The sequence below is a fragment of the Schistocerca nitens genome, chromosome 4 (assembly GCF_023898315.1).
Source record: "Schistocerca nitens isolate TAMUIC-IGC-003100 chromosome 4, iqSchNite1.1, whole genome shotgun sequence".
In the NCBI taxonomy this organism is placed as follows: Eukaryota; Metazoa; Arthropoda; class Insecta; order Orthoptera; family Acrididae; genus Schistocerca; species Schistocerca nitens.
Window position 1 is genome coordinate 761,597,020 of NC_064617.1, and position 13,826 is coordinate 761,610,845.

Below are 13,826 nucleotides of genomic sequence, written 5' to 3' on the forward strand. Positions count from 1 at the left end.
AGTTAGACACAATGGAACAAAATCATTGACAAACACAGCAACAGTTAGACACAATGGAACAAAATCAGAGACTAACACAGCAACAGTTAGACACAATGGAAAAAAAAATCACCGACAAACACAGCAAAAGCTTCAAAAGTTAGACACAATGGAACAAAATCTTCAAAAATTAGACACCATGGAACAACACCAGAGACAAACACAGCAACAGTTAGACGCAATGGAACAAAATCTTCAAAAGTTAGACACCACACTTGAACGAACACGTGAATATTTAACTACTGGGTTACATAACATTGAATCGAAATGTCAAAAAGTCTGTAATGACGTAAAAACACAAATTTGTGAGCATTTTCAACCCATTTTTTCGCGGCATGAAAATGCGTTACAGAATCACGAAGCAGCCATAAAAGAACTGCAAACCATTGTTCACGAAAATCACGACACGTTGCAAGCTAAAATTGACTCAGTTGCATCTGACGATTCGGTTACGCAACTTGCAAAAACTCAGGAAAACTAAAAGGACACAGTAGATACTCTGAAACTTGGTTCAGAAAAACACACTGAGGAAATATACTCCTGGAAATGGAAAACAGAACACATTGACACCGGTGTGTCAGACCCACCATACTTGCTCCGGACACTGCGAGAGGGCTGTACAAGCAATGATCACACGCACGGCACAGCGGACACACCAGGAACCGCGGTGTTGGCCGTCGAATGGCGCTAGCTGCGCGGCATTTGTGCACCGCCGCCGTCAGTGTCAGCCAGTTTGCCATGGCATACGGAGCTCCATCGCAGTCTTTAACACTGGTAGCATACCGCGACAGCGTGGACGTGAACCGTATGTGCAGTTGACGGACTTTGAGCGAGGGCGTATAGTGGGCATGCGGGAGGCCGGGTGGACGTACCGCCGAATTCCTCAACACGTGGGGCGTGAGGTCTCCACAGTACATCGATGTTGTCGCCAGTGGTCGGCGGAAGGTGCACGTGCCCGTTGACCTGGGACCGGACCGCAGCGACGCACGGATGCACGCCAAGACCGTAGGATCCTACGCAGTGCCGTAGGGGACCGCACCGCCACTTCCCAGCAAATTAGGGACACTGTTGTCCTGGGGTGTCGGCGAGGACCATTCGCAACCGTCTCCATGAAGATGGGCTACGGTCCCGCACACCGTTAGGCCGTCTTCCGCTCACGCCCCAACATCGTGCAGCCCGCCTCCAGTGGTGTCGCGACAGGCGTGAATGGAGGGACGAATGGAGACGTGTCGTCTTCAGCGATGAGAGTCGCTTCTGCCTTGGTGCCAATGATGATCGTATGCGTGTTTGGCGCCGTGCAGGTGAGCGCCACAATCAGGACTGCATACGACCGAGGCACACAGGGCCAACACCCGGCATCATGGTGTGGGGAGCGATCTCCTACACTGGCCGTACACCACTGGTGATCGTCGAGGGGACACTGAATAGTGCACGGTACGTCCAAACCGTTATCGAACCCATCGTTCTACCATTCCTAGACCGGCAAGGGAACGTGCTGTTCCAACAGGACAATGCACGTCCGCATGTATCCCGTGCCACCCAACGTGCTCTAGAAGGTGTACGTCAACTACCCTGGCCAGCAAGATCTCCGGATCTGTCCCCCATTGAGCATGTTTGGGACTGGATGAAGCGTCGTCTCACGCGGTCTGCACGTCCAGCACGAACGCTGGTCCAACTGAGGCGCCAGGTGGAAATGGCATGACAAGCCGTTCCACAGGACTACATCCAGCATCTCTACGATCGTCTCCATGGGAGAATAGCAGCCTGCATTGCTGCGAAAGGTGGATATACACTGTACTAGTGCCGACATTGTGCAAGCTCTGTTGCCTGTGTCTATGTGCCTGTGGTTCTGTCAGTGTGCTCATGTGATGTATCTGACCCCAGAAATGTGTCAATAAAGTTTCCCCTTCCTGGGACAATGAATTCACGGTGTTCTTATTTCAATTTCCAGGAGTGTAAGTACACTATCGGAGAAAGTAGCCGAACTTTCGGATCACTTCACTAACTTATCTACAAAGGTAGATGAAGATCTGAATGACACAAGACCTGTAGCCATCACTGACACAGAAGAGTATGAACAAATTAAGAAATTGAAACAAAATCAGAATCAAATTAATACGCAATACAAAAGAGAAATCCGGGAAGTACAAGATCAGTTGGCACAAGTAATACAATAATTTCATATTTCAGAGGACACTCGCGCTCCAACACGGGAAGAGGAACTTAGAAATACGGAAAAGCCACAAAATAATAACACAGGGCATTTCGGAAATTATGAAAGAAATTGGCAAGGTGCACCGAATTTTGAGATGGAACCGCCAACACGACGTAACAGTGACCGATATGCTACTCGCCGACACGTTGATTTTGACTATAAGCTGTTCATTACTACACGTAAATTCAAAACGTTAAGAATTCTGCCAACGACATTCATCCACAAGCGTGGCTTCATCAATTCTCTCATTGTTTTCCTCCCAACTGGTCATCGGAGCACAGGTTAGAACTTATGTGTGGCTACTTGGAGAATGAACCACCTGTAAGAATGCGATCGGTCATTCACGATTGTCACAGTGAAGGAGATTTTTATAATGCCTTCCTCTCAGCATATTGGTCTCAAGCTACACAAGACCGAGTAAAACATAACATCACAATGATGAAACATTTCGAACAATCCGAATTTTCCAGTCTTGTGAAATATTTTGAAGACATGTTGCACAAGAATCAGTACCTGTCAAACCCATTCAGCCCCTCAGAACTCATCCGCATTTGCTTAATCAAACTGCCTGAACATTTACGACATATTATTTTAGCAGGACGTTGCAAAGAAGACATTGAAGCTTTTCAGGGACTGTTACAAGAACTGGAAATTGACACTGACAATCGGGGAACGCGAAAACAGGAGCACAACAATTACAGGTCACATCCATCGCAATTCCGCGATGAAAGAAATAATAACTGGACACGACAAGGCTATTCTCACAACACAAATCGTGACCAAAACAGACAGCACCCGTATGACAACCGTTGGCAGAGTAACAATAGCTACAGAGAAAGATCGCATTTCCGTAGTAATGAATATGACAGAGATTACCTTAGAAACAGCCAATATGGGAACCAAAACAATTATTATCAAGGGAGACAGATTAACTTCAGACGCAACAGTTCAGCGCGCAGTTATGATTCAGGAAGAAATTCTCCACCACATGACCAACAAGAAATAAATTATTAAATCTACCGACATGACGACAGACGAGATAATCATAACGACAGACCTGAATTTCATCAGAACTGGCGGGATTCAAACAGAGCAGGGCACTTTCGACAACGTGAATTTGTAGAAGCTAGGTCTCCTAATCCCAATAACGACGCGCGCCAATAAAGGAAAAGACAATGACTCGCACCGCAGGCAGCCACCTGCGCCGGCTGGCTCAGGGAAAAATAACACAGACGCTAACCTTGAGAAAAATTCCAGCATTCCTTACTGACGTATACAACATGATAATTACTTTGAAGTTGAAATTCAGCGTACTAGAAAGGGTAAAGGATTGCACCACTTTTCACATGTAAAACCGTTTGTTGAAAAATGATCTGCTTTTTAACTTTGTCTTTGCCATATAACTTTTCACTTTACATTACTAGTATGCTTTGTCAGACTTATAATCTGGTAATATGCAACAATGTTTGAAGTTAAATATCCAATCAAGAACCAAGAGAACTTATTTAAACAGAAATTACGAATGCATTGTTATAGTGAACAGACGTCACAGTGTCATTGTGTGTGTACATTCTTGCCTGTTAGTTGCACGATTACGTAACGATTATAAGGCTTACATACTTAGAACATTTACCAGTAATGCTAATGAGATTTTAATGCAACATTTTGGTTTACTTGAAAATACATTCTGGATTTAAAGTACTTTCTGTGAGATACCAGATGACACAGTGGTTAGTTTACGTGACAGCTACACGATTTTATCACGACGCTACTAATGAGTGACAATATACAATGTTACCTTTGCAGTGTTTCTGTTTTATTTCTGTACAGTTTTTCTATATTATTCTGGAAAGTAAAACATGTTTTAGTAGTAACTTTTGTGGTATAGCTACAATGAGACAGCCTTTATCGTAGCACAACAATACGTTACATTATAGTGCTTTCTTGATCACGGTAAGGTACGTAATAACTACGGTATCCATACGCAAAGCATTTCACTTTCCTTTATGATCAGGTAAGTATATTGACTTCAGCAGAACTTTGCTTACAGAGGACGATAACTACGACACTTCCACAGAATTATCTTACAGCAAGACGCACATTTAGCGCTACAGGACACGTATTTGAGTGATTACTTTTGTACTTAAATCATTTATTATTAAAGATATTTGAAGTACAATGATACAAAGGTTTTCCGTGATACATTTCATTCCATTGCTGTAATCTGTTAACACCTGAGGGTATAATTACATTAATCCTCAGAGGGGTACACACTTACTTTGTGTATCATGTGTTTGGCAAGCACAAGGAGCCCTAGCTAATATGGTATTTGCTTACACAACTTTACACATCGGTACCATATTTCTCTAACACAGAATTACACAGCTATCTGATCATTTAACAGAGAAAGAAACTTTTTTTACTACATCAGTGACACATGTTTACGCAATTACACAGTTGGGTAACTTCACACTTACGAAATTGTATTTTGTCTGTACTTTGTGAACTGTTCATATTTTTTCGGACCCATTGTGATATTATGAGAGCTTTGAATGATGTATTTGGTATGGGATCATGATTTTTAAAGTACGTTTGAGGCAGATGACACTTTTGACATGAGCAGAGAATTTTTTTTAGGTTTTGAAATTATTGGAGGAAGCTACAACGGTTTTGAGATTTGACTGATGTGTTATGATGTTATTTTTACGATGACGATGTGTATTATGCTACTGAGGTATGTTTATGATAAATAAGCTGATGCTATATGAGGAATTTGATTATGCTACATATTTCTTATGATGAAATATTGAAGAAGTGTCGACGAATATGTATATGTATAATGAGGTAAGGAATACTGAGTAGTGGTTAGGGACTCTGATTTATGAAAAGGATGTTGGAAACCAAGAATTGTACTTTAAGAGTTATGAAATGTGTGTAAATACGTGAATGTATCACAATGCCGGCGAAAATTTTTTGGGCACTGTTATATTTATAGAATTTTGTTTCTACAGATTTGTAACGCAAATTCTAGCCCTGTGAAATATTTTTATATGAGACTGTCACTGTAGCAGAAACTGCTGTCGTAAATATTTCGGGAAGACAGGTAGGTCTCTGTAAGCACCCAGCTGCGTGACAGACGCCTGGAAAAAAAGCCATTAGTGTGTGCGTTTCAGAGGCGCAGGTGGAGAAGAAAAAAAAAAGGGAGGTCATTATCCTCACTATTGACATTCCTTTGTAGAAAGCATCGTAAATACGACACCCTCAATTTGAAAACATGATTACACTGTAGAGTTCTTAATTTATGATATTTACTGAAATGAAATGATGAGAAACATTTTATGTCTATTGTCTTGCTAGATGAAAGATTGTTTACTGCATTATGAAATGCCATATGGCTAGTGAATGACGTTTCACGCCTTGCTTCACCTATTTTGTTTAATATCTAGTTTCTAGCTGCACTGCAGCATTAGTTAAAATAAAATTTTATAGATGTACTAATATAAATATTTTCTGTCTACAGATCGAGTAAATAATAATTTTTTTCAAAAAAATTAGGGAGCACAAAGAGACATTTACCTTCACAGGAACTGCATTCATAATTTTCTTTTCAAGTACTTGGTAATTTCTTTTGTAGAATAAATTGTGATCCATCACTCTAGTGTTAAGATGTGACATAGGTATTAGACATGGCCATTTTCAGTGTAATATTTTTTCTGCTTGAATTTTGTCATGTTTAGGTATAAGTTATTTCATTTTATGCTGCTGTTCGCCAGGCGTAGTGCTACTAAATTTCACTTTGCATTACTTTGTTAAGCCAGTTTACTACTGATTTATTTTTGTTGTTTGCTGCTCATTGCCTTATATTAGTTGTAATATATGCTGCTTGCTTTGCCTTTTGTATTTTTTGTCATTGATGTTTGTGTTAATTGTTTTGTGCTGCTGCATTGCCTTGTCCCTTAGTTTAGCATCTGAGCTCAGTAGATTTAAGTTAGCTTAAGAGGGGGTAGCCTATAAGAGAATGAGTTGCGATGAATTTGAAGAAATGCACTGGGAGGCTATACGAGAAAAGTACAGAAAGCAGGTATAGATAGGACTTTTTGGGAATAATGATGAATGAAGGGAGATCTCAAAGAAGTAAAGAAAGTTTTGTTTGCAAAATACTGCAGTAAAACAAACCCTGTCCTTTCCTTTTGTATTATTATGCTACTTGTTTGTGTACCCTTGTGTATTTGTGTACCTCCTGTCTTTATGTGTTTAGCTAATAAGAGTTATGTTGTAGAATTTTTCTGATAATATGTTATTTCCTATGTAAAGATGTTTAGACATTACTTATTCTGTTTTGTTTTAATGCACATGTGTGAAGTTGATGTTTCGAAAGTTATTCTGATCTTTTATGCATGTATTCATGTCATAATTCCTGTATCCATGATTTATATGTTATTTCGATTCTTTTATAAAGCCTGTACTACAAATGTTATCTGTATTGTTATGTTCTTTAATTATGTCTTTTGTACCTTTGTTATTGTATTTTTATGTTAGCAAATTGTAATTGCTACCAGTTCTTCAAATTAAGTATCATTTCACTGCACACGTTTCTGTTGGTCATAGTATATGGACAATATGTGACAAGTAGGGACTGTTAGTGTTTGTACGTGTGTTAATAATTCAGCAAGGGACTGGATAACAGCTTTGCTGGTTCTAAGGACAATTAAAAAAACTTTGAGAGTGCACAAGTGGTGGTTTATGGACTTGCTATATTGTCCGCAAGACTCTTCGATGGTGATTGTGCACCTGCACATTTGCAACAGATGGGTGCTGGTCGTCTCTACAAGGACTACAGTGGGTCTGCGTCTTTGATGGCCCACCAATACCATTATTTCTACAAGGACTGCAGTGGGTCTGCACCTCTGGTGGCCAACCAATACCATACTCTCTACCAAGACTATACTGGGTCTGCTCTGTGATGATCTACCTACCAATATTCTTCAAAATGTCGAATGACTCTGCTGTGGGTTTGCTCTGTTGTGACCCATTACCTGTCTGCATGACAAGAGTCAGCATTGTCTTTCTGTTCGAAGGACAACACTACTTCTTCAAGACTGCATGGAAATCCACTACTTCCGTGTGCATTTTCTTTTACTGCTCAGACGTTGAGAAAAACACTGCAATTTTACTGTGATGGACAATCTGGACTGCCTTTATGGACTGTGAGAAAATTTTAGCTTTTGACCAACATTGTGTCAATAAGTGTGTGCATTTGATTTCTTTGTTATTGTAATTATAACAAAAATTTTTATCAAATCATTGTTGGCCACTGTCCAAAACAATTTGTAAAATTTTTTGTGGGGAGCATGGGGGCTATGTAAGTAGGCTGTTTAGGTTTTTTTATTGGTAACGCCACCTCTGTATGAAAATCACTGGCTGTGCTGTGTGCAGTCTGTTGCTGCTTTGCATTGTTGTAATACTCGCCATTGTAGTGTTAGGCAGCTGGCTGTGAACAGCGCATAGCGTTGCGCAGTTGGAGGTGAGCCGCCAGCAGTGGTGGATGTGGGGAGAGAGATGGCGGAGTTTTGAAATTTGTCATGAACTGCTATATATATTATGACTATTAAGGTAAATACATTGTTTGTTCTCTATTAAAATCTTTCATTTGCTAATTATGCCTATCAGTAGTTAGTGCCTTCCGTAGTTTGAATCTTTTATTTAGCTGGCAGTAGTGGCGCTCGCTGTATTGCAGTAGTTCCAGTAACGAAGATTTCTCTGAGGTAAGTGATTTGTGAAAGGTATAGGTTAATGTTAGTCAGGGCCATTCTTTTGTAGGGATTTTTTTGAAAGTCAGATTGCGTTGCGCTAACAAAATATTGTGTGTCAGTTAAAGCACAGTCATGTATAATTGTTCAAAAGGGGACGTTTCAAGGTAAATGTACTATTTCTCAATTTTCGGAAAAGCATTAGACTCAGTACCACATTTACGATTATTATCCAAATCGTGTGGGATATCAAGCGAAATTTGTAGCTGGATTGCGGATTGTTTGGTATGGATGATACAGCAAGTTATTTGTACAGTTATTCGTCAACAGATGTATAAGTAACTTTGGGTGTGCCCCAGGGAAGTATGTTGGGACTCTTGCTGTTCACGTTGTCTATTAATGACCTTGCGAACAATGTCAATTATGGCAGAAGACTCTTTGCAGATGATGCTGTTATCGTTCTGTGAAGTACTGTCTTGAAGCAAATATTCAGTCAGATCTTGATTATACGAGTGTAAAAGTGATGGAAAGGTAGGCAACTTGCTTTAAATATTCAGAAATGTGAAACTGTACTATTCATGAAACGAAGAAAACGTAGTATCCTATCATTATAATTTCAGTGAGTCACATGTGGATTCGGTTAACTTATACAATTAAGTGGGTGTAACATTTTGTAGGGATACGAAACGGGATGAGCGCATTGAGTCAGTCATGGGTAAATAGGTAGTAAACTTCGGTTCATTGATAGAATACTAGGGAAATGCAATCAGTCTACGGAGAATACTGATGGAAAATCACTTGGGATTCTCGTCTTAGAATATTGCACAAGTGTATGACTAACATGAAACGTTGAACGTATACACAGAAGGGCAACACGAATGGTTACAGCTTTTTATGATCCGTGGGAGAGGGTCACAGAGATAATGAAGAAACTGAACTGGCATACTCTTGAAGATAGACATAAACTATCCAGAGAAAGGCTATAGACAAAGTTTCGAAAACCAGCTTTAAATGCTGTCTGTGGGAATATACAACAACCCTCTACATACCGTGGAGATCGTGACGACAATATGAGATTAATTACCGCAAGCATCAAGGCATTTAAAGAATCGTGGTTTTCGCGCTTCATAAGCGCAACTGAGAGCACAAAACTATAGCAAAGCCACCGCCCTAACACTGATGTTCATATGAATAACTGTGCGAACCAGAAGTGATCATTCGTGGACGCAGTGCCAGCTCGGTACAATCACACCAGTTGCTGGACCATATGGCAGTGCTGTATAGGTTCTGCCAAAATCCAAATTCCTTGGAGCCTCCATATATGGATGTGACAATCATGATGTTGTACGTAGAACTGAAATTGGTTCTCCAAACGCCGTCAGCACAAGTAACTTTCCCTGCTGAACTTTTAAAATACTGATGAAATACTCCTGAGCTTCGAGCTGAGTCAAGTGGTTCAAAATCCACGAGCCTTCAGCCGAGTACTCCTCGGCCATGGTCAAGCGATAATAGTCTTTTGGTTGTTGCTACCTCGGTTATAAGTCAATGGCCAAATGCTGGTAGATTTTTAAATCAGTTGACGCGGCAGGAAGCTCGAGAAAGTTTTATCAGTGCATGTGGCCAAGGAACCAAGCATTAGTATATTCTAAATAATTACAAAATTAAAAAATTTGATAATTTTTGTGTAGCTTTTGTCTTACATATAATCATTCTGAGCACTTTATGGTCCTACTTTCCGCACAAATAACTTTATGAATGTTGCAAATATTGTCAAGCTAAGATTCTTGTACAGCTTTCATATTTCATTTAACCATTCTGAGCGCAATATGGTCCTATTATCAGCACAAATTTATTTACACTTAAAATCCTTACTTGCAGACTATGAAACATTATTGCTGTTTTGCAAAGTTTCAGAAAGATATAGTATTGTCACATTACTGTTCATCAGGATTACATGTCCTACAGTTTATTTTAATGTTTGATGAGGTTTTTAACATGTTAATTCTTCTTTTATCATGAATGAGGACTGCATTTCTGATTTCTAGAACGATTTAGATTATCATGTTGAAATGTGTTTTTCTAATTACTCCGTGGGAAACAAGCTACATCGGCTCTTCAGTTCCAGGGTGTCTGATGAAAAATGTCTATTATAATTTGCCAGATTTCATATTTATGTCATGCTTATTACATATCTACTACTCACGAACAGTCTTTGTTCTCATATCAACGTCCACTGATCGATATTCTATGTATTCATCGTTGCATCTGCTGTACTAGTTTATATTGTCCAAGATCTTTCAGACGAGAGCGGCCTCAGTCAATGAGAACTGAGGGAGCAGAGACACTCCACTTACCTTGAAAGTCTGGAGGAGAAGTAAGTCTTATTCCTCATGCTATTCCGTCTGACTGATCCGGAGTACAGGTGTGCTTGTGCTTGCTGTGATACGGTTTGCTATTGACCTTGGCTGCACATAATTATATAGAGAAAGGTGGAGGGCGATGTATGAAAGCAGCTTGTGGTTAGTATTATTGAAGTGATACGGAGAATTGTAAACAATATTCCTCCACATGTCTACCCTGGAACACAAGTTAATGTGTTTCCTTATTTACGAAACGGTGAGCCATTTTCGAAGATACTTACATCTCATGTAGGAAGAATCGTACAATAAGCAAGAATGTCCATTACTTTAATAACAACTTCCAGAATCAAGAAGGTAAGTTTGCCATGAGAATTGCAGATCAGTAATTGTTCGCCGCAATGATATGAAATTTCTTTTGAGAACGATGTATTACCAGTTACGAACAATCAAGTGTTATGAACCATCATTGTGTCCACTGTATGATAGATATATTTACTACCAGAAGTAGTCAAGATTATTCTAATCGGATCAAAGGTTTGATCCAGTGAAAATAAACTTGCTTAGTTAACTGTAATAAATCATTTCAGATGCTACAGAATATCCGTTGCGCTAAGTGTAAGTGTCTGTATCGAATTAGACCTGAAGGGCGATCGGAGTAGTTGTATTCCATTTTGGTGGCTTTTTTTACTTAGGAAAGAGGGCGTCTTTTATCAAGGAAATTTCGTGTGGAACTTAATGAGCATTACCACAAAAAAATTTAGAGACACCATACAACTAACGATGTAATTATTTTCCTGCTGTTTCATCAGAAGTCCTACCATTCTGGAGAATCTCTTCAATTCTTTTCAGTCTGGACAATTTTCAATCCCCTTCTATAGCAGCACGTTCAAAACGCTTAGTTGCTATTTTCTCACAGTCCATGACTGACTGTCATACAATGTTGCACCCGAAACATTTATTCTGACAAATTTCTTCATCAAATTAAGGTCAATGTTTTATAGTAATAGACTCCCTTTGGCCAACAATATTTTCATTGTCTGTGCTACTTCCTTGCTTCGTCCATCATATGTTGCTTTCCTTACAAGGTTGAAGAATACCTTCAATTTGTCTACTGCGAATTTAGTTTCTGCTATTTCTCCTTTACATTCGTCTTTCTGCGTTTAATTCTCAATCCACATTATATGACGCGCTCATTACGCCGTGGTATTTAACAGGTCTTGAAGTTCTTCCTCACTTTGACTGAGAAATACCATTTTGATTTCCTTTCAGCCTGAATTTGGAGCCCCACTCCTTTTATAGGTTGAACAGCAGGAGCGAAAGACTGCATCCCTGTGGTATACGCTTTATATGCCGAGCACTTCGTTTTTGGTGCTACCACATACTGTGCATTGCCCCACTTTTCCCGTATCTTACGCCGATTTACCTGAGATTTTTCGAACATTTTGCCCCATTTTACATAATCCAACTCTTTTTCTATGCCGAAAAACCTTATCAATTCAACACGATTATGGTGAAGTCTTTTTCCATTATCAAGTGCAACGTCAGAACTGACTCTCTATAGATTTTACCTTCCCAAAGCCAAACTGATCATCTTCTAATAGATCCCTACATAGAACAGGAGTACACAATACACAATACAATGACGTAAGTCACTTAAATAAATAACCATTGAAAACGGAGCTGAAACTGAAAATTAATGACGAGGAAAATTGTAAACTACGGATGTGTAACATGAACATTAAATAGTAATGATGAGCAGCAGCTCTGGATACTTGAACACAGTTATGTGCAATATGTAACGGGCAGTTCAGGGTAACAATAGTTTCTGGAGATGTAGGGCTGACACAGAGCTGGATGGCCTCAAGCAGGGATAGTAGGAATAATAAAAAGCAGAAGTATCGCTTTGCATGCATATGTCCTTAGGATAGATAGTGTAAACGCAATTAAAATGGTTTTTGGATGGGGGCGAAATAGAAGAGGACGTAGAGGAAGGGCACGTAAACGGTGGATAGGCGATGTTGAAGAAGTAGCAAAATCTCTGAGTGGGGGGATGGCGGGGAACCACACTGGAGAGGGCAGAAAAGAGGGAACTTGTTCACCCACGAAAGGTTATAGCACCATGAGAAGAAGAAGAACAAGAACAAGAAGATGTTACTGGCGAGCAGGAAAGAGAATTACGTTACCCATGAATCAATCCTGAAAAGCACCATGCACTTCCGCTTCGTCTATTCCTCCTTCCGCTCCAAAGACATTTGCAGTTGTTAGTATTCTCTCAAGACGCTTGGCGTAAGTCTGCATGCTACCGACTACAAGTGTTTTAAAGCACTCTACAAAATCCTTTGCAACGGTTAGTTTTTTATAGTGTATATTTCTCAAATTTTCCTATTTCATATCAATATTAATTTTTAACAATACAAGATTATGTTCTTTTATATTGTGTGTCGTCTGAAGTCGTTGAATGATCGTACCCGTCGATGAACGTTGAAGCATATCTTAACAACAACTGAGGTGGCGTCTTGCATATAAATTACCCCTATCTTCACACTGAAATAATCAAAGTCATGAGAAAGCGATATGCACGTAAAAGGACGGTCGTAGTGTCGCATACAGAAGTTATAGAAGGGCGGTGCATTGTCGGAGCTTTCATTTGTACTCAGGTGATTGTGGCCACACGTCGGGAACTAACAGACTTTGGACGAGGAACGGTAGTTGGAGCTAGACGCAAAGGCCATTCCATTTCGGAAGTCGTTAGGGAATTCTATATTCCGAAACCCACAGCGTCAAGAGTGAGTAAAGAATACCGGGTTTCTGGCGTCACCTCTCACAACGTACAATTCAATGGCCGAAGGCCTTCACCTTACGATTGAGGGTAGTGGCGTTTTGGTGGAGTTGTCAGTGCTAACAGACGAGTAACACTGCGCGAAATAACTATAGAAATCAATGAGGGAAGTACTACGAACGTATCGTGTTAGAGCAGTGCGATGAAGCTGGGCGTTAATGGGATATTGCAGCAGCTGACTGACGCGAGTGCCTCTGCTAACCGCACGAAATTGCCAGCAGAACCTCTTCAAGAGATTGTGACCATATCAGTTGGAGCCTAGACGACTGAAAAATCATGACGTGATCAAATGAGTCCCGACTGCAGTTGATGAGAGCTACAGGTAGGATTCGTGTGTGGCGCACAAACCACTAAGCCATGGACCCGTCAACTACACGCTGAGCAAGCTGGTCGTGACACCATAATGGTATGGGCTGTCTGTAAGTGGGGTGGCTTGGGTCCTCTTGTCCAGCTGAAGCGATCACTGACTGGCAATGATATGTTCGACCATTCATTGACTTTATGTTCCCAAAGAACGAAGGAATTCTTATGGATGAAACTGTGCCATGTCGCTAGGGCACAGTTGCTCGAGACTGGTTTGAAGATCATTCTGGACACTTCGAGCGAATGATTTGGCAACCGAC